This window comes from Cryptomeria japonica, chromosome 2, assembly GCF_030272615.1.
Source record: "Cryptomeria japonica chromosome 2, Sugi_1.0, whole genome shotgun sequence".
NCBI classification, from domain to species: domain Eukaryota; kingdom Viridiplantae; phylum Streptophyta; class Pinopsida; order Cupressales; family Cupressaceae; genus Cryptomeria; species Cryptomeria japonica.
The window spans coordinates 294,502,635-294,523,825 of record NC_081406.1 but is presented as its reverse complement, the minus strand read 5'-3'; the positions used below and the strand labels follow the sequence as shown (position 1 = coordinate 294,523,825).

Here is a 21,191-nt window from a genome sequence, read left to right as displayed (position 1 = left end):
TACTTCAGATAAGTTTTACCATAATAATATGAAAATATCATGCTCCTATTGTAGAAAGAAAAATAATAGAAAATGATCTCTAATGTGCTTGCTTACACAGTTTTTTAAATGTGAACTGAAATTGCAAACAAGCTTTGTTTATGGAAAGCTTTTGTGAAAACAATTTGTTCCTATTAAAAAATAAATATTCATAAAAAGATACAAAGAGAAAAAGAAAATGAAAAAGCAGAATACAATTTTTTTTAAAAGCAAGAAAAAAAAGAACCAGGAAAGTTTCTCTTTCCAAAAGCTTCAACTCTATGTTTTTTATTAACAAAACAGGTTCCAAGACAAATTAAACAGAATGTTTCCCGTGACAGAGGTAAAACGCACACTAAATGATTTGCTAATGCTCAGACAGCCAAGGGTTGTTCGTCAACTCCTTTTGGATCAGAAACTCTAGCCCATATGATTCTTTCCTCATCGCATTAGCTTCTCCCTACCAAAGAAATTTGCCAATATTTAACAAAAAAATTTAAAAATAGAAAGCCCAACCTGATTTTAAATTGTGTTCCCAGATGCGCCACAGTAGACATTACCAGACGGATGAGGGATAGTCGCACTTATAATGAAGAATAACTGTTAGGGTTAGGGTTTTGAGAACCATTTATTTGGGATTTAAGTAGTTCCCTCGCTAAAGACTTAAAGAACCACCGATTTAGGGCTCGATTGCATCCGACGGTTACGCGTTTGAGATTTCCTGGCACGTCAAAATTACAGCTTTCTTTCGCTTTTGATAATTTTTGAAGTAGATTTTCCATATGGGTTGGTTTGGTTTGGTTTTTTTAATATTGTGGGAGAGTTGAATTAAGCACTATCTAGTAGATAGGTGTCTAAATCCACTTTCTTCATGAATTTTTTATGCAAGTTTTCAAGTATATTAAAATTGATAATATAAAAATTTGATAAATCTAAATTTTTTTAATATTTGATATATGTTACAAGCTAACTATCATGACAAATAAATTTTGTTAAATTGTGAAAATCTTGGTATTTATCATTACAAAGTAACATTTTTTTAACTTTACACGTAATTTATAAATAGCTCTTGGTTGGTTAGGTTAGTATTATGCTCACCGAATTTAATACTATTAAATTTTGATAACATAAAGGAATAAAACAATAATAGAATAATAACATAATATAATATAAAATATTATTAATATAGTCATAAAAATTATAAAATAATATTAATGTGACATATTACAAAATAATAAACCACAGTTTTGATGAGACATGTGAACAGTTCGACGAGGGTAGTAGTTTGGCTGAAAGAGTGATATCGTAGGAACCAAGGGATATTCTATCGACGAAACTATTTCGAGGAAGAGAGCGTATCGAAGAGGCATAGAATATGTTGATCGAAGATAGCTATCTCATCGATAAGATTTTTCGAGAAAAGGAAGGTGTCGAAGAGGGGCAAAAGGTATTGACCGACATGCACAGCCCCATCGAAAAACGACAAATCGAAGGAGGATATTTTTCTCCCGTCGACATAAAATATGTCTTTAGTAACCTGACCGATAAGACGATTGCAAATCATGGAGATAAATGGTTCCCGCCACAAGCAGGGTTTCGATGAGCCGATGGAAGTTAATATCGATATAAACACGTGAGGTAGAGCCTTTCGGTGAAAGTGTAGAGAGCGATGTAGCTACAAGGCTGCTTATCGTTGACGGTTGTTTCATCAAAACTAAGTAGACATTGATGAAACTTGACATTTCGAGGGAAGTTGAAGTTTAGCCACCGAAGTTCATAAGTCCATCGAAAAAGGGGGCTAGGCGAATATGTCGCGTTGCTAGGCAAATAATCTCTTTCTACCCTGGGATCTACACAAATCTTAAAAACGTCATATATTCAAATAAATGCCTTCTGTAACCGTTGTGCAGTTGGTAAAGATTATTGTTAAAAATCGCCATGAATGCTTAACAAATTGACAAAAATGATACATTCCCAAGGACAAGTGGATTAACTCACCACGATGCCCTTTGTAGATCCATATTTTTGTTTGTTCTGGTATTGTTATGCTATACAACTCCTTTCTTTGGTTCGGTCTAGGATTTAGTTTAGCTGACTTAGAGGTCCATTTCAATGTGTTGCTTGATCCGGACTAACATATGCTGACATGGTAACTCAAGTTGCTTGCAGACTTTTCGAGTGTGTGATGTCTATTTTGCAGGGCAAGGAAACCATGAGGGAAGATAATATATTTCTAGCCTCAACCTAGGATCTATATCTGAGAGAATATATAAAGCTTCCAGATCTTCCATAAAGTCCACAAAATTTGTATATTTTTCACATTCTATATCAATGACAATAATGCCAAGCAATGTAAGGTAGAAATACCATCATGAGACTTTGTACTTTTCTAGGAAGTCAATCTTCCTTGGGCTAGACTGGAGGTTTTCTTGCCTCGGTTCTTTCCTACCGGTGCCCACACTGAACCAAGATGTAATGTAATATACCTTAATTCAATAAAATTTTCAACCTTTGGCCTATTACCTATAAAAAAAAACATATTACAAAATAATAATAAAATAATAATATTTAAAAAAATATTACAATATGAATACTAACATGGAGATCTGAGGAAAAATGGCAGAGGATGTTACTCTGCAAAATCAGTTAGGCAGCAATGGCGGGTCGGGGAACAAGAGGAAGAAGCAGTCAGCGGTCCACCATGCAGGCAGAAACGAGGAGATTACCATTGATTTTTCAGAAGAAATGGAGGAAGACAAATCTTTTGGGAAGAACAGGTGGTTATCACTAGAATCATCGGGCTAAACTAGTCCAGAAAAGCGATTAAAGATTGGGTGGAAGGTAATTGGGGTTCGTGGGTAGTAATTAAATTCATTCCCAAAGGATTTTTTGTAGTTGTGTTCAAGGAAAAATCAATCAGAGATAGTATCCTTAACCAGCATAATTGGTTTGTCATAAAGCATGCTCTTTATCTGCAATCATGGACACCAAATTTCAATCCCATCCCTTTGGTCTATTACTCTGACCCGGTTTGGATCAGATTGTATAACCTTCCGATTGAATATTGGGGTGATGGTTTTTTGGAGAAGGTTGGCAGGACATTAGGGATTATTCTGGAGGTTGATGTGGATGATGAAGTAGATCTATGTAAGTATGCCAAACTAAGAATAACAGTGGTCAGGCGTATCCTGGAAAGTATAACTCTTTTAACGGCCAATGGTGAATGGCGCCAACAGTTGGAGATTGAAAAAGAAATATGCCAATGCCAAAGATGCGAGAGTAGGATGCATGGAGAGGATGATTGCAAAATGTTTGTAAGGAAGGCCAAAAAGGTTTTCAAAAAACCAGTTCACAACTGGAAGCGTAAGTCGGTCTCTCTAGAGAAAACGGTTACAGGGCCAAATGTGCAGACTCTTGTGGTGCAATCGGGGAGCAAGGAGAAAGTTGTTGAATCCACATCGAAAGCTGTTGGTAAATCCACAGAGGCAAAAGGTGATGAGGCTTCATTCAATTCGGTTAAGGAATCTGAGGTTAAATCCGGTAGATTAGCATGTCAGATGGGGGGCATTCTGATTTGGATAAGATCATAGATAAGTTCGATCATATTGAGCATAACAGAATGGTAGTGGATGCCAATGGTGGGGAAGGCTCGACTAGTCATCATCAAGGGCCCGCTCCTACATGTAATTTATCCATTAAGGGCAAAGGCTTATCAGACACAGAGTTTGAGTATGACAAGGGCTCGGATGAGGATTTTTTGTAGGAAGATGAGCTAGACAATGTCGACTCACGGTGCATCAGCCAATCGGCTAATGTTCTTCTCGGAAAATCCAAAGGCTTCAGGAGCAGACGAAGCAATAGGAGATTGAGGGAAGATAGAGCCAAGGAAAAAGGTATCATTAGCGTCATGGACTTTATGAAGAAAGCCAAGGGAGATAGACTCTCCCTTGGGGGCAAATGAAAATCATCACTTGGAATGTCAGGGGCTTATCTGCCCCTGACAAAAAACGCTTGGTAAAACGAGCATTAAGTTTCTTGCGAAGTGGTGCTACTTCAAGAAACTAAACTGTGTATGGATAAAGCTCTCAATTTTTTACAATCTTGCAGGTCGTGTGAAGGTTATTTTCAAGAAGCTAAAGGTTATGCTGGGGGATTGGGCTTTTTAAGGAATCCTCAAAATATTAAAGTTTCCAATTTGGAGAGATCAGAATTTTGGATTTTTGGTGTTGTTCGTAGCTTGAAGGATAAAGTGTCAATTCCTCTTTTTAATGTCTACGGTCCAACTAAAACAGTTGACAAAGCTAAAGCCTGGAAAGACATTATGGATAAAATCATTACTCTTAACAATGATAAAGTCATAGTTGCAGATGATTTCAATGCTTAGCTGGAATTGGACAACAAAAAAGGTGGTTTGAGAATGAATACTAGAGCTATGGAAGACTTCAGGGAGTTTGTGGCAGGAAATTATTTGTTTGATGTAAAGCCAAAGAATGGTTTATTTACGTGGACCAATAGGAGGGAAAAAATTTCTAGGATCTCTGAAAGACTAGACAGATTTCTGGTTGGGCCCTTCTGGGTAGACTCAGATTTCAATGTTGATTCATGTATTCTTCCATGGACTCTATCAGATCATTTCCCGGTTCAGTTGCTCCTTTATAAGGTAAACAATAACAATAAAGGGAGCTTTAGATTCCAAAGTATGTGGTGGAGAGATAAGGACTTTCTTCCGAATTTGGAGACTTGGTGGAAAGACAACAATATCTTCTCAGGAACCCTGAGTTTCTGCTTTCTGAAAAGACTGAAAGTATTAAAAGGAAAAATCAAGGAGTGGAATAAGAGTTCATTCAAGAACATTTTTGCAGAAAAATTAAGAATAGAGAAAGAGTTGGAGGACTTGAATAATCTGGTGATTTCAGCAGGTATGTCAAATGAGGAATTTGTTAGAGAAAAATTGTTGAAAGAAGAATTGTCGGAGCTTCTTCAGAGAGAAGAGGTTTATTGGAGAGATAAGGCACGCAAGAATTGGATTAAAGCAGGGGATTTGAACATGAAATTCTTTCATGCGTCTATAAAATCAAAAAGAGCTTGTAATTGGATTTTTCGCATTCAAGATGACTCGGGAGCTTGGCAGGAAGAGGCTGAAATAATAGAAGACTTAGCAGTAAGTCACTTCAAGAATCTCCTGGGTGCAAATGCGGTTCGTGACATTCATGCTAATGCATCGTTGTTGGATGTAATTGGGAGGGAGGTGACAGAGGAGGATAACAAGCAGTTGATGGGCCCCTTCACTCAGAAAGAAATAAAAAAGGCCACTTTCGATAATCCCCCGAATAAAGCGCCAGGTCCTGATGGTTTTGCTTTGGAGTTCTTTCAAAAATGTTGGCGGTTCATGGGCGAGGATATATTCAAGGTGGCAGAGGAATTTAGAAAAAAAGGCAAGTTTGTCAAGGAAATCAATCACATGGTGATTGCCCTGATACCCAAGAAACAAGATTATTCTCAGATGTTGGATTTTTGCCCTATCTCTCTGTGCAACTCCCTGAACAAAATTATTTTGAAGGCCATGGTGAATAGGTTAAAACCCATTTTGAGTAATCTGGATTCTCATGAACAACACAGATTTGTACCAGGTAGAGAAATTGTTGATAACATTATTATGGCAGGGGAGACTATCCATACTATGCACTTGGAGAAGAAACAAGGTATGATCATGAAGCTAGATGTCAGTAAAGCATATGATAGAGTTTGGTGGTCCTTTTTTATTGATATCCTCTATAGATTTGGCTTTGATAAAAGTTGGGTGGAATGCATTTTACACTGTGTATCAAGTGTCACTTTCTCCATTTTCGTGAATGGTTCGGTGTGTGGTTTCTTTCATGCTACTAATGGGTTAAGACAAGGTGATCCCCTATCTCCCTTTCTTTTTGTGTTGATGATAGAGGTATTGGGTAAAATTATTAAAAGGCAAACTAGACTGGGTCTTTGGAGAGGCATCACCATTCATGAGTGCCTGGAACCTGTTTCCCATTTGCAATTCGTAGATGATACCATTCTTTTCAGTGAAGCTTCGGAGAGGGAGGCAAGGATCATGAGAAGAGTGCTTGATGAGTATGAATTGGGCTCTGGACAAAGTATGAATATGACCAAATTGTTGGTGTATTTTACAAATACCAAGTGCAGGCTCCGCTCTAAAATTGCAAGTATCTTGGGCTTCACGTCGGGAGAATTTCCCATTACATACCTCGACGTTCCATTATTTGCAGGAAGGATCAACAATGGGCTATGGGAGGAGGTTATCCATAAGTGTCGTTTGAAAATGGATTCATGGAAAAATAGGTGGCTTTCACAAGCTGGGAGGATCCAGATGGTTAGGGCAGTGCTATCAGCTATACCTACATACTTCATGTCCTATTATAGATTGTCAGGCAGAGCTTCCATTGCTATTGATGGCCTGCTAAAAAAGTTTTTGTGGGAAGGCTCTAAATCAAAGAGGAAGCTCCCCTTGATCAGCTGGGATACTGTCTGTATGATTAAAGAAGAAGGTGGGGCTGGTTTAAGAAAGATGAATTTGCAAAATCTAGCATCGGGGGCCAAGCTAGCGTGGAAAATGTACAAATGTCCGCAAAAGCTTTGGTGTAGAATCATGGCTGCTAAATATCTAGATTCATAGTCCCCGGAGAGGATCTTGACGATAGTCGATTCGATTAGGGGATCTCCTATGTGGAGATTCTTATGGGATAGTTGCAGGCTTATCACAGAGCACTTAACCTAAAGAATCAGGGATGACAAAAAGCCAGGTTTTGGCGTGATTCATGGAATGGGAATGAGCCACTGGAAGAGTTATTCGAGGACCAAGAGTGGGTTAATCAAATCGAAGCTTCGGTGGGCCCTTGGGTTGCAAACTATTTCCTTCATTGGTCGGCTTCTGCATTGGTATGGAAGAAAGTGGGAGAATGGCATCCTCTTAATCATAATCGGCTTAATAGCATCCTCCTCAACAAAAAAGTTTTCCCTTCGAATGAGGAGGATAGTCTTCTGTGGAGTTCCTCTAAGTCGGGTGAGTATAGGGTCAGTCTGGGGTATGAATTACAGAGGAAGAGGGAACGAAGTAGTGATTGGCCTTCTATCCTTTGTTGGAGTAAGTGGCCTCTGCCAAAAGCAGACGCTTTTCTTTGGATAGCCACCCATGGAAGGATCCTAACGGGTAACAGACTCAAATTGTTTGGTTTCATAGGACCTAGCACATGCATAATGTGTAAACAGGCAGAGGAAACGACATATCACCTCTTATATTGGTGCCCGGTCGCTAGTAGCTGTTGGGAGTGGCCGCTAGAGATAAAGCAATGCTACATTGAAACCAAAATTTTAAAGAGTTTCTCTTGTCATGGCCGATTCAAGGCAGATTGCCCCTCTTTAGTAGTTTGGCATGTGTGGAAGGAGCGAAATAGGTGAGTGTTCCAAGGGAAAGAATTGGATGTTCAAAATCTTATTTTTATGATTAAGCTTGTCATTGAAGAGGTGATCAACGGTAAAATTCAGGGAGTTAATTATAAATATATCTCGAAATGGGACCTGGATATGGAAAAGGTTTGGTCCTTCAAACAGACCAGTGAACATAGATTAAAAGATGAGAGATTGAAGTGCAGGGATGTGGTATGGCAAGCCCCACCTCTAGGGTGGGTGAAATTAAACTTCGACGGGGCAAGCAAAGGCAACTCGGGTTAGAGCGGTTTGGGCGTTATTGTTAGGGATGAATTTGGCTTTACTTTGAAAGCTTTCTCAGGTCCTGTTGGTATTGCCACAAACAATGTGGCAGAAATCTTTGCGTTGGAGGTTGGTTTAAAATGGTGTGTGTCCAAGAGGATTGATAAAATTGTTATCGAGGGTGACTCCCAAATCATACTCAATGGGATAAGCTCTTCTAAGTTTCAGAATTGGTGATTGGAAAATGGGATCCCAAGTATCAAGATGTTTTTGGATTTTCTTGGAGACTTTCACGTTCAACATATGTTTCGGGAAGGAAACAAAGCTACGGATATGTTGGCTAATCTAGGGATTGAGGAGTCCTGTGTCAGAGAATTTGATAGTGTTAATGCTTTTCCTGAGGGTGTGCGGAACATCATTTCTCAGGACAGAGATTTGATTCCTAGACAGGGAATTGGATGAGATTACACTATCGGCGACGTTGTCAGTTGAGTGTGATTTTGGTGATCTTGGACAATGCTACTATTTTTCAGCCAGGTACGTGGGTCCGGATATACGGTTTCTGAGGTGGTAGGTATTAATATTATTCATTTGCTTCCCGTGACCCGGTGGATTCTAGGAAGGGTGGTGGATAGTACAGTGATCTGACTAAACACACATAGGAAAAGGTGAGGTATAGTCATTCGCAGGATTGCTTCCTGTTCCAAGTTGACTCAGATCAGTTTAGATTTGGGCTCCTGATGGCTTAGGATTTCAGAGCTTCTATGTTAACCAGATCATTCTTAGCTGTTTTGAGGGGTTTTTGCAAAATTGTCTGTTGTATTACTTTTAGCATTTTGCCTCCATGGTGCACTGTTTCGGGCTCAGTTGTTTATGTCAGGAGGAATCCCTAGAAGAGCAGTGTGATCGGCTCTTCGACATTGATGTTGAGGGTCAAGCAACGATTGTGGTGGTAGTTCAAGATGCCCTTAGCGAAGAAAGGCATTGGTGCGATGACCACATTTATGAGATTGTGCTTTGCCTATTAGTGGATGTGTTACCATCCAAGGAAGCAGTGGTGGAGAAAATTGCACGGTTTGTCCAGGAATGTGATGCGGAGGCGGTTGGGAGCATGGTTATGGAAGTAGAAGAAGAGTGGGTGAGCATTCGGGGCCCCTTCTTCAACCCAGAGTATCGGCTGTCAGAAGTAGAGATCTCAGACTCTGAAGACGAAGAGCAGGTGGTAGCTGCAGAGTTGCGGAAAAAGAAAGAGAATTTTATGGTAGAGGTTTGGGAGGTATTTCATGTCGGAGTCATTAACGGGATATTCACACCATTTTGCAGGATGGAGGATGATCTGGGATGGCTCTCTAGCAATAGTATTGATAAGGTGGTGGACATTGGGGAGAGGGTCTCTACAATTGTTAGGTTGATATAGTTTGGGGGGCTTCTATTTTTTGGTTGTTTTTGAAGATGACTTGGTTGTTTGGTTAGGTTAGGTGTGTGTAAGAGTTAGTATCCATTTTTTGTACAGTTGGGATGGCTTCTTGTAATAGGGTTTGGATTATCAGGTTATGTATTGAGATAGTATGTAATATTTTCTGAAATTAATATAAGGCGCTATCCCCACTAATAGATAGCACTTGCCTAAAAATAAAAAATAAAAATATTACAATGAATATAGTGAAAAATAATATAATGAATATTAATACAATGTAATATAAAAAATTATATATTGTTTACATAAATTTATAAAATTAATAATTTTACTAAGCCTCTCATTTATTTATTACATTTATATGTACTAGTTTGATTGAGTTCTTCGATTACCTATTCATTCATTATAAATTAATCTCTTCTATTTGCTAATTGTTTGAAAAAAATATATTCAATTGCTATTACAAATAGGGTTAGGATTATAGTTCAATTGGAGTTAGGGTTAAGGATCAATTAGTCTTATAGGTAAAACTTTTGATTTGGGGTTAGGGTTAAATTATGTTTAGGATTCAAAGAGATTAGGGATACAATTCAATTTAGATTAGAATTATAATTGGAATTAGAGAAAGGACTTTTATTAGAGTTAAAATAGGGTTAGGTATAATTGGAATTAGAGAGAGTACTTTTATTAGAGTCAAAATAGGGTTAGGTTAAGGGTTAAGATTATACTTAGGGTTCAAATTATATTACACCTTAATTAGGGTTAGGATTCAATTAAAATTAATTATTAATCTCTTGTATTTGCTAATTGTTTGCAAAAAAACATACTCAATTACTATTACAAATCTAAACGACAAGTACTAGCCACTACGTGGCACTTGTTTAAACTATCATTATTTATGTGAAATAATTGAGAGATATCAAATTAAAAAATATTTAATAGTGTTAATAATATATAAAATTAAAACTAATTTTTTTAAAAAAATGGAGAGTTAAAAAATAGAAGATAATTGTGAATTTGGGCATATCATACTTGTATGAAATAATTGAGAGACATCAAATTTTAAAATATTTAATATTGTCAATAATATATAGAAAATTAAATCTTAAAATTAAATAAAAATAAATTAAAAAAATGGAGAGCAAAAAAGTAGAAGATATCATGAATTTGCACATTCGAAAGGCAGAGAAGACAGAGTGCGAAAATGTCAAACCAGGAGAAGGAAATGTTGAATCCCAAAGCAATAAGGAGTGCTTGCAATCAGAACACGAAGGTTACCAAACTATTGATCTGTCAAAAGAAATTTCAGCAAATTTGGAATTCTTAGAAGATCTAGCGATCATTTGTAGATTCATCGCGCCTAAGTAAATTGAGCAAAAATTTGGGCTCTTGGAAGACAAAGGTGATAACCAAATTTATGTCAAGGGGCTTCTTTATTATCATTTTCTCAAACTAGGGGGAACGGGAGAAGGTATTACAAGGAGGATTGAGGATGATGGAAAATAACCTGTTATATATATATATGCAAAAGTGGTTCCCAAATTTTAACTCGCTTACTTTGGATCCATATGATTCACCAATATGGATTTGATTATACAACTTGCTTATCGAATATTGGTCAAAAGATTTTCTGGAAAGGATTGGCAGATCATTAGGAACAATAATTAACATCGATGGAAATTTGGCTAATGGTGATTCCTATCTTTATGTAAAGATCAAGGTGAGAGTAGTTAGGAGAATACCAAACGAAGTGAGATTCTATGTAAATGGTAGACAACGGATACAAAAAATTAGAGATTGAAGAATTTTTTATTTTTTTTTTGTCTTTGGTGTCGTCGTAGATCTTTGATGTGACGAAGAAATGGATTTTGAAAGGTACAAAACCTAAGGAAATTTTGAAAGTGAATGCTGATGGAAAAAAAAAGTAATTTAGATGGAGACGACAGAGATTTTACAAGTTACATATAGTGGTGGAGAGGAAAACAATGGTGTGATAAAGGGGAATAAAAGATCAGAAAGCACAACTTTTCCCAGGGAATCAAAGGAAAAAATAGTAAATCAAGACAAAAATCCAACAAGGAAGAATGGGAAATGGATGACGAAGGTGCAAATTGCAATGAATTGGCAATTGTGGATCCAAGATGCATAAATCAAATGGCGACGCAACTATTGGGGAAATCCAAGAAGAGTAGAGGAAGGAAAACAAACAAACAGAAACAAGAAGATAAAGCCGAGGAGAAAGGATTGGTTCTAGCATTAAAGAATTCTTGAAAAAATCCAAAGGAGCGAAGGCCTCCCTTGGAAAGAAATGAGACTCCTCGTGTAGAATGTCAAGGGCCTATCGGCCTGATAGGCCCCTGACAAACGACGCTTAGTTAAGTGCCATTTGGATAAAGTTGTGATGGATATTGTGATACTCTAATCAAACAAAATAGGTTCAGAGGAAGAGCTTAAATTTGTCAGTACTGTCATAGATGGGAAGGATTATTTTTGAATACAGGGGGCAGTTCTAGTATGCTAGGTATATTATGGAATCTGGATATAATGGTGGTGACTATTAAGGTGGTTGAAGATAAATGGATGATGTGAAAGGTCAGGTGTGGAGATTCAAATGAGGAATTATCATTCATTAATGTCTATGGTCCCACCAAATCAGAAGAAAAAGTGATGGTGTGGGTGTGTATGAGAAGAAAATCGGCATGTCAATTAGACTAAAAAGGCAACCACTAAAACTTTAAATATAAATAACAATTCCACTTGCAACACAATGAAAGAATACAATATGAAATCAACAAAAAAACTCAATCACGAAACAATCAAACCCATGTTGAGTCCAATGCACTTGGCCTGCATTGTTTATTTCCTTGTGTGCGATGACGACTCACATAAATGCACTTGAAAATCCATAGCATAGATGCATAAGAATACGAAGATAGTGGTTGTTGATAAGGAGGATTGAAGTTGAATTTATAGATTTTCTGAAAATTGATTCGATGGTTGAGATTGATTTGAGACTAGAGATGATCAATGGATAAAATCTAATGAGACAAAGTGGTTGGAGACAATAACTCATCATAACTAAATTTGATTGGGAGTTATAAGGATTGGTTTATTGTTAACTGAATTGATTGATTTGAAGACTGAATTGATTGATTCAAACACTGAATTGATTGTTTTGAAGATTGAATCAATTGATTAGTCAGGGTAAGTGCAAGAAGTTGTGTCCACTTAATGTGGAAGTTTTACACTTAGAAAAATAGTGCAAATCGGGCAGAGTGCATGGGAGACGAAACGGGATCCCGATTAGCCATGGGATCTCAAGCCTAAAAACGAAATGGGATCCCGTAGGCTTTGGGATCTCGAGCCTAATCTTAGAAATAGGATCCAATTCTAAAATGAAACGGGATCTCGTTTCATTTTAGAATGGGATCCCGATTTGAGCCTCTAGCAAGCCCTCTAGGTAGGTCACTTGCTCACTTTTTTTCTAAGTTTTAGTTTTTAATATAATTTTTTTAATTTTTGAAAGTACCTTTTTAGTTTAAATTAGTTTTTTTTTTAAAATTATGAAAAGATTTTTTTTTGAATTGATTAGTTTAGGTTTGTTTTTTAAATGTTAATTAAGGTGTTAATAATTAAGAAAAAAAATTATAAAATTATTTTTTTCTTGATGAATGAAAATGAAAATGTTGGAAAACCAAAACCAAAAAAAAATAAAAAATAAAAAAAAAATAAAAAAAAAATGAAAATATAATGAAAAACAAAAATGTTCAAACGAAATAAAAAATGAGAATGAAATTCAAACCCAAACCTAAGGAATGCAAAGAATCCTTTCAATACATACATTTAAACCTAAGACCCCCTTTTATGACATGATTTTCTTTTAAGCCTTGTCATAAGACCACTTAAGAGGACGTATTATGACATTATACCCCTTAGTGTAAGGGGTATTATGTCATAATAGGACCTATTATGACATATTGGGACTGATAATGACATAATAGGACCTGTTATGACATAATAGGTGTTGATATGACATAATAGGTCATGTGATGTCATGTAATCTAGGACCTATTATGACATAATAGGTCCTATTACATGACATCATAGGACCTAGTATGTGATAATCAGTTATATTAAGTCATAATAGATCCTATTAAACATGTCTTAAGGGGTCTTATGATATAATACCCCTTAAGAGGTTCTATTATATGTCATAAGATCCCTTAAGACATAATAGATCCTCTTTAAGGGGTCTCGTGATATAATAGCACCTATTATGACATCATAGGTCCTAGTATGTCCTATTATGACATAATATGACATAATATGACCTATTATGACATAATATGACATAATATGACCTATTGTGTCATAATAGGTGTTATTATTTCATGAGACCCCTTAAGAGGACCTATATATGTCTTAAGGGGTCTTACATGACATAAGACATGTAATAGTTCCTCTAAATGGGTCTCATGAAATAATAGAACCTATTATGACCTAATATGTGGACTAATTTATGTCAAGATGGGTCCTATTATGACACAATAGGTCCTATGATGTCACATGTTATGACCTATTATGACATAATAGGTCCTATTGCATAACATCATAGGACCTATTATGTGATCATCGGTCTTATTATGTCATAATAGGTCCTATTAAACATGTCTTACTTGGTGTCTTATGACATAAGACCCCTTAAGAGGTCCTAATATATGTTATAAGACCCCTTTTAAGACAATAGACCCTCTTAAGGAATCTCATGAAATAATAGCACCTGTTATGACATAATAGGACATCAAATGTCCTATTATGTATAATAGGACCTATTATATATAATAGGACATAACAATGGCATAATATGACATATTATATCCTATTATACATAATAAGTGCTATTATTTCATGAGACCACTTAAGAGAACTTAAATTATGTCTTAAGGGGTCTCATGACATAAGACCCCTTAAGACATGTAATAGGTCCTCTAAAGGGGTCTCATGAAATAATAGCACCTATTATGACATAATAGGTGGACTAAATTATGTCATAATAGGTCCCATTGTGACATAATAGGTCTTATGATGTCATGTAATAGGACCTATTATGACATAATTGGACCTATTAGAACACAATAACACCTATTATGTTATAATAGGACCTATTATGTCATAATAGGTGCTATTATTTCATGATACCTCTTTAGAGGGCCTATTACATGTCTCAAGGGGTCTTAAGGTGTCTTATGGCATAATAGCACCTATTGTGTCATAATAGGTCCTATTGTGCCATAATAGGTCAAGTATTATGGCATAATAGGTCCTATAGGTCAGGTATTATGGCATAATAAGTCCTCTTATGGCATTATGGAATAATAGGACCTATTATGTCATAATAGGTGCTATGATGTCATAAGATGACCTATCATGTCTTAAGGGGTCTCATGAAATAATAGAACCTATTATGACATAATAGGTCCTATTATGTCATATTAGGTCATGTTATGTCATAATAGGTCCTATTACGTCATGAGACCCCTTAAGACCTGGCCCCTTAAGCCACATGTCCTGATTAGTTAATTTCCCCTTAAGCCATGTCCTAATTAGTTCAAATGATCCCCTTTCAAGCCACATGTCCTATTTAGTTTGATCCACTTAAGCCACATGTCTTAATTAGTCAATTTCCCCTTAAGCCATCTCCTAATTATTTCAAATGATCTCCTTTCAAGCCACATGTCCTATTTAGTTTGATCCCCTTAAGCCACATGTCCTAAATTTAGGCCCATCCCCTTAAGCCATGTCCTAATTATTTCAAATGATCCCCTTTTAAGCCACATGTCCTATTTAGTTTGATCCCCTTAAGCCACATGTCCTAATTAGGCCCATCCCCTTAAGCCATGTCCTCATGAGTTCAAATGATCCCCTTTTAAGCCACATGTCCCATTTAGTTGGATCCCCTTAAGCCTCATGTCCTAGATATTTTAGTTGGATCCCCTTAAGCCACAATCTAGAGAGAAATTTAAATTTTGAATTTTATTTAAAATACACATGTATGTATATGTGTGCTTGAAAGTTTCAAATTCAATGTGTATATGTGATGAAATATTGAATATGTTATATGTACATGTATGCTTGAAAGTTAAATGACATGTGTACTTAACATGTATCTAGATTGATTTTTATACGATCTCTATAGATCTCTAGAGTTAGATTATACATGTGTACATGTGTAAAATTTAAACCTTTATTTTTAAACTAGTTAGTTCATGTGTGTGTGTGTACATGTTTCATGTTCTAGATCAAATGTATGTAATGTACATATGTCATGATCTATTAGTAATAATGTTAGATTATGTACATATAATTCAACACACACACACACACACACACACACACACACACGCGCGCGCACACACACACACACACACACACACAGTGTGTGCGTGTGTGTGTGTGTTGATTATATGTTAATGTATGCCATGTGATGCACTCATATGTGTATTTCATATTTATGTTCTTGACATGTGTCTCTAAATTGTACACATATATGTTTTATTATTTATTCATTTTAAAAGTTATTTTTAAAAAAATTAAATGTATATGTATGCAGAGCTCAGATTACCCATCCCACATCTACGTGTGCATATCTAGACAGGTTACATGGATGAGTTTGACATAGATGAGTTGCTTAATCCACAACAGGCTCCACCCCCCCCCCCGCAAAGATGACCTCTCTCATGGTGCACCACCTCCACCTCCACCCCTTGGATTCGATGAGGCTCGATATTGAGCCAGGATTAATGAGAATGTTGGATCCATACAAGAAAGAGTGCATGAGATCCTTTAAGCACCTTACATGTCACAACACATGGTGCATTTGATGTAAAATGTTCTTGATGCAGTTAGAGCCATTGATGAGGAGCTTGATTCATATCGTGCATGGAGAGAGGAGAGACACCACTTCTATTCTGATGACCTCTCCTATAGGGACATTTTAGACTTGAAAATAACCAAAGCACACATAGCTCCATATTTTGCAAACCCTGTCACAAACCTACCGATTCCTCCAAACAAATCACACATATCAATGAGGTGGTGTATACATCAGTAGATGGCTGATAATTTTTGGGAGCGGTGGTGGATGGTATTTGACCAACTACCACACACTAACTTAGAGTGCCCCCTATACTTTTCGATGAAATTATATGTAGAGTTTATTTTGGATTTAAAACCCAATTATTTTGATATGAGATCATTCCAAGGTGTTGGTGGTGGCATACCACAACATAGGTTGATCCCCCTTCTACTGCTATACCTATTCCTATTCACCAACATTTTGTGATCTCGGTATTGGGCACATTGATTGCACTCCCTGGTAACCCTAGTGAACAGACATATGATTTGGTAGATGGCCATGATGTTGGTAGAGCATTAGGAGGAGATGATGATGACATTACAGTCATTCTCGGTACATCAACACCCCATTTTTATACTAGTTGTCATCAATTATGCTATGGGCCCAACAACGATCCAGGTGCATTTAGTTCACATCATGATCCAACCTCTTTAACTGCACACAGAGCATCTGATGATCATGATAATACTGGTTCATATGTCGATTTCCTATGTGTCGATGATCATCCAATAAATCAACGTGATATACAGGTACATGTATTATATATATACTTTTTAATGAAATTAATATTATATATAAAATTTAACATATATACATATATGGGCATGTGTAGGATCATGAGGGGCCAAAAAGTAGCTGATGCAGGGACTTCGCGGGGTCATAACTTTTGACTCGGTTGTCCGATTGGGCTGAAATTTTATGTGGACGTAGATTTTGAGGAGTTGATTGGATTTCCGACTTAACCAAGTTTGGTAAGGCCCCCAAAAATTTAAATTTTCAGGGCCGGATTCCTTCATCTAAGGCCTCAAAATTGGCTTTTACGCTTTTTTCGATTTTTTAGAAAGTTGGTTTTTTAGTTAATTTTGAGCTCATAATCTTTTTAAGATTAGAAAGTTGTTAATTTGTGTCGTAGGAATTTTTTTTAGATTTCTAGAAGATTTCATGATTTTTGGGATAGATTTGAAAATTTCCTTAAATGGCAATTTTCAGATTTTGTAAAAATCTGCCCAAAAAGGAAATTTTTGGTGATTGTTTAAAATAGGGACTTTTTCATTGTAATGGCAGAATGGTTGGAGTTGTAGAAGAATAATGAAGAACATTTGATCTAGACTTGTGTTTATTTCTAATTATTCTTTTTATATTGATTATGTTTTAACTGGCTACATCAGTAGCCCTATATGAAACAAATTGCCTTCTCCACTCGCTTAAAAACGCAAAATAACTGTGTTGACTTTTTGATTGGCTTGGATGTCAGTACATCTAGCCATGACAAAAACTTGAGCAAATCGGATATCAGTTATTAATAAAATATTATATAAAAAAATATATATCATATTATATATGATATAATATATAATATAATACATAATATATTATATAATTTATATAATATAATATATGAATAATATATAATTTAAAATATTAAATATCATATAATATATAATATGCATGCCAGAAAAAGGTTTAGGAATCAGATATCCAATCTCCAATCTGAATTGGATATCTAATTCCTGTGGGTATTTTTATACACACTGAAATAACCCGTGGGTCATTTTTCACCCACGAGCTACGCGAAGTATTCAAATCCAATATCGGATTTAAGTGAATATCTGATTTGAAGGCCTTTTTTGTCAGTTTTTCATCTAAGGTATGATTTTATTGCGATTTTGTTGTCTTTTTATCAAAATTTTCACATTTTTTGCATTGTTTTTCAATTTTTTTGATAGAAACTAGGTTTTTTCATTTGATATACATTGTTCTTTGAAATTTGTTGATTAAATTCAAATTTTCAACTTCAATTAGGTAAAATGGGGGATAACAGTGACAATCTTGAACCACAACCGCCACAACCACCAAACCCTTTGTTAACAAACCCTCTGTCACATGTTAAAATTCATCTAATGTAAAAAAAACCAGGAATGAAAGGGAAAATCACGAATCCCTATCCTAATTAGAATTCAACAAACATACAATGAAATAATGTAATAACAAATAAATAGGAATTAAAATTATTCAATGAAACTCCCTATTCCAAGATCGCATATAGCTTCCATTGCTCTTCTTTTCTTTGTGGTATGATGACTCTTAGATATTGCGCTGGCAACCTGCAAATGACACAAAGATTTGAAGTTCGTGATTATTGAGAATGAAGATTGAATGCTTAATTTATAGATTTTTGGAGAGGTTGATTGAAAGATATAACAAAATGATCAAGAGGTGGAACTCAGGTGAGCTCTCATGAAGATTGATAGTTGAACTGTTGATTTGGAGGTGAAGCATAATAGATTGAATAGATCAATTGAGTCAACTAATTAAGAAAAAGCTAACTGAAGGAAGAAAAATAATGATTGGAAGAAACAAAGAAGATGAAATAGTTAACTGATTGAAAGATATTTTAGAGCTCTATTTAGAAAAAGCTAACTAAAAGATGAAAGTAGAGATTGGAGAGATAAATGATTTAATTAATTAACTGATTGAATTAATTAATTTAGCATGTGCTTACACTTTGAGTTAGATTTTCAATTTAATCTTTGCATGAAATTTATTCAAATAATTGAATTAATTTTAATTCAATTTAGTATTTGAATATATTTAGAACTTGACTTTGATTTTCAATTTGGTTTTTGAAATCATGCACATGTATTTGAATTTAGAAGAAATTAGAAAAAGTAGAAATTAAATGAAATTAGAAGAATTGGAAGAATTAGTTGGCTAATTAAATAATTCAAAGAAACTATTTAATTATTTAGAAATGGACTTTAATTAAATAATAAAGATTAAATCACAATTAATTAAATAATAAATATTTAATTAATAATTAGAAAAGGGTTAATGATTAGATGATTAGAGATAGATTTTGAAAAATAGAATTATTTAAATAATAAAGATTATTTAAATTATGGAATTAATCAAAATTAATTAAATAATAAATATTTAATTAACATCAGAGAATGGTTAAAATGATTAAATGATGAAAGAATAAGAAATAGAATAATTAGTAAGATTGTGAGGAAATATGAAATTAGAAGAATAAGATTAATTAACTTAATTAAATAATTAAAGAATTATTTAATCAATTAGACGAATAATTAGTACATGATCAATGAGACATTTTTAGGTGTCTACATTTGCCCCTCTGTGAGACAAAGTCGGAACGATGCTGTTTCAAAGAAAATGAAATTTTTTGCCCCAGTATGTCTTGGTACCACTATATAGTGTAAATATGCCCCCTCAGAAAAGGTGGTTGAAAAATTCAAAATTTGAGACCATGTTTTCGATATCATTAAGATAAGTAATCGTGCAAAGTTTCATGCATTTTTGAGTTCGTTTGAGTAGGCTATGAGTTGTTTGAAGCTGACGGGGACCACGGGCGTCAGAATGTCAAAAAACCCTAATTTTGAGCTATAAATAGAAATTCTAGGTTTTCATTTTACTCATTTGGTATTTGGTAATTTATTGGTTTTCTCTACTTATATTGTGCTTCCCTTTGAGTTTTTATCATCATGGTTGCATAGAGCTCGATTGCACCTATCTGACTGAGTACGTTCATATCAGAGACCTCCTGGGACTGGCGGCATGGTATTTTTCTAGTTTTTTCCTGATTTTGTACCCGTTTTTTGCTATTTTTCCAAAAAAATTCAAATGTCCAATTTTCCCTTTGCTTTACGCAATCGCTTGTCGATTTTTACGCATTTGTCCTTATTGTTATGCATTCACCTTAAGCATTACACATTAGCTCATAACATTACGCATAAGTGTTTAGCGTTACACATTAGTGATTATCTTTACGCATTAGTATTAAATGTTACGCATTGGCATTAAATGTACTGCATGATCCATAAATGTTACGCATTCGTTGCATGTGAATGTTTTTTGTCATGCGTCTATTAATTTTTTACATTCTCATGATCCGTTATTTGATATCTGGAATATTTTCTCTCTGTAGGAGAACATTGGAGTGCTATACTGCCGACAGAGCAGACCCAATGGACTTGATCTTCGTGCTGACTTACTTGGTGAGGAGATTGAGCATATCCGACAGCTTGGTTTGTACCATGTACTACACTTGCTAGAGGTTACGACCAACAGGGCCATGATTATTGTGTTGATATAGTGGTGGCATTCTGAGACATGTTCTTTCCATTTACCGACAGGGGAGGCATCCATTACTTTAGAGGATGTATGGTGTATATTGCGTATTCTGATTCATGGTGAGAGGGTTGTATATGAACATGATGATGGCATTGCTAGGTTGTGCACACTTTTCGAGTGTGAGATACAGGACTTGCAGATTAGTGGTCGGTATGACATCCCTTTGGCTCGTTTAGACTATGATGATCTGACCATTGTATTATGTAGCATTGTCGATGGTCTGTTGATACCTGACAGACGAGGTCATGGATTTCCAGTTGGATGGGGCACAATGCTCCATGATATGATTGTTCATCGATGTGTATATGCCTGGGGTCCTTGTCTTCTTGCCATGTTGTATTATCAGATGCATGGTATTGTTTATCTTGGATATTAGTCTATTAGTTGTGGGGTGACACTGCTTCAGACTTGGGCATGGGAGCATATTTCCATTTCTAGGCCTGTTACTCATGTTGACTTGCAGCCTGGGGAGCCATATGCTTTTAGGTGCACAACAGGTATTAGACACAGGGGTTTGGGTAACACCTTGTACTGGAGGCATCAGTTTGACATTTTGCAACATTTCATTTGGAGACTATACTTAGGTTGCCCCGGTTGGGTAGATGATGCAATGCACTTGCCTTTCTACCGACAACATAGATATCTGATCGGTAGGACTTTCGAGACCCAGTGGATTATCAAGATGTATCTTCTAGGTCGGGTACTGAGACAATTTGGTGAGGTACAGGTGATACCAATGGTTACTGCTTATTTTGCTCATGTATC

At 35.7% G+C, this 21,191-nt stretch overlaps 1 non-coding gene across 1 annotated transcript; it reads right to left on the bottom strand.

Moving 5' to 3' along the window:
* Positions 1 to 384: 384 nt before the first annotated feature.
* LOC131032597 (small nucleolar RNA Z157/R69/R10) lies at positions 385 to 472 on the bottom strand. Its single transcript, XR_009103478.1, has one exon. It is a non-coding gene; the product is annotated as a small nucleolar RNA Z157/R69/R10 (small nucleolar RNA).
* Between the last annotated feature and the right edge of the window lie 20,719 nt (positions 473 to 21,191).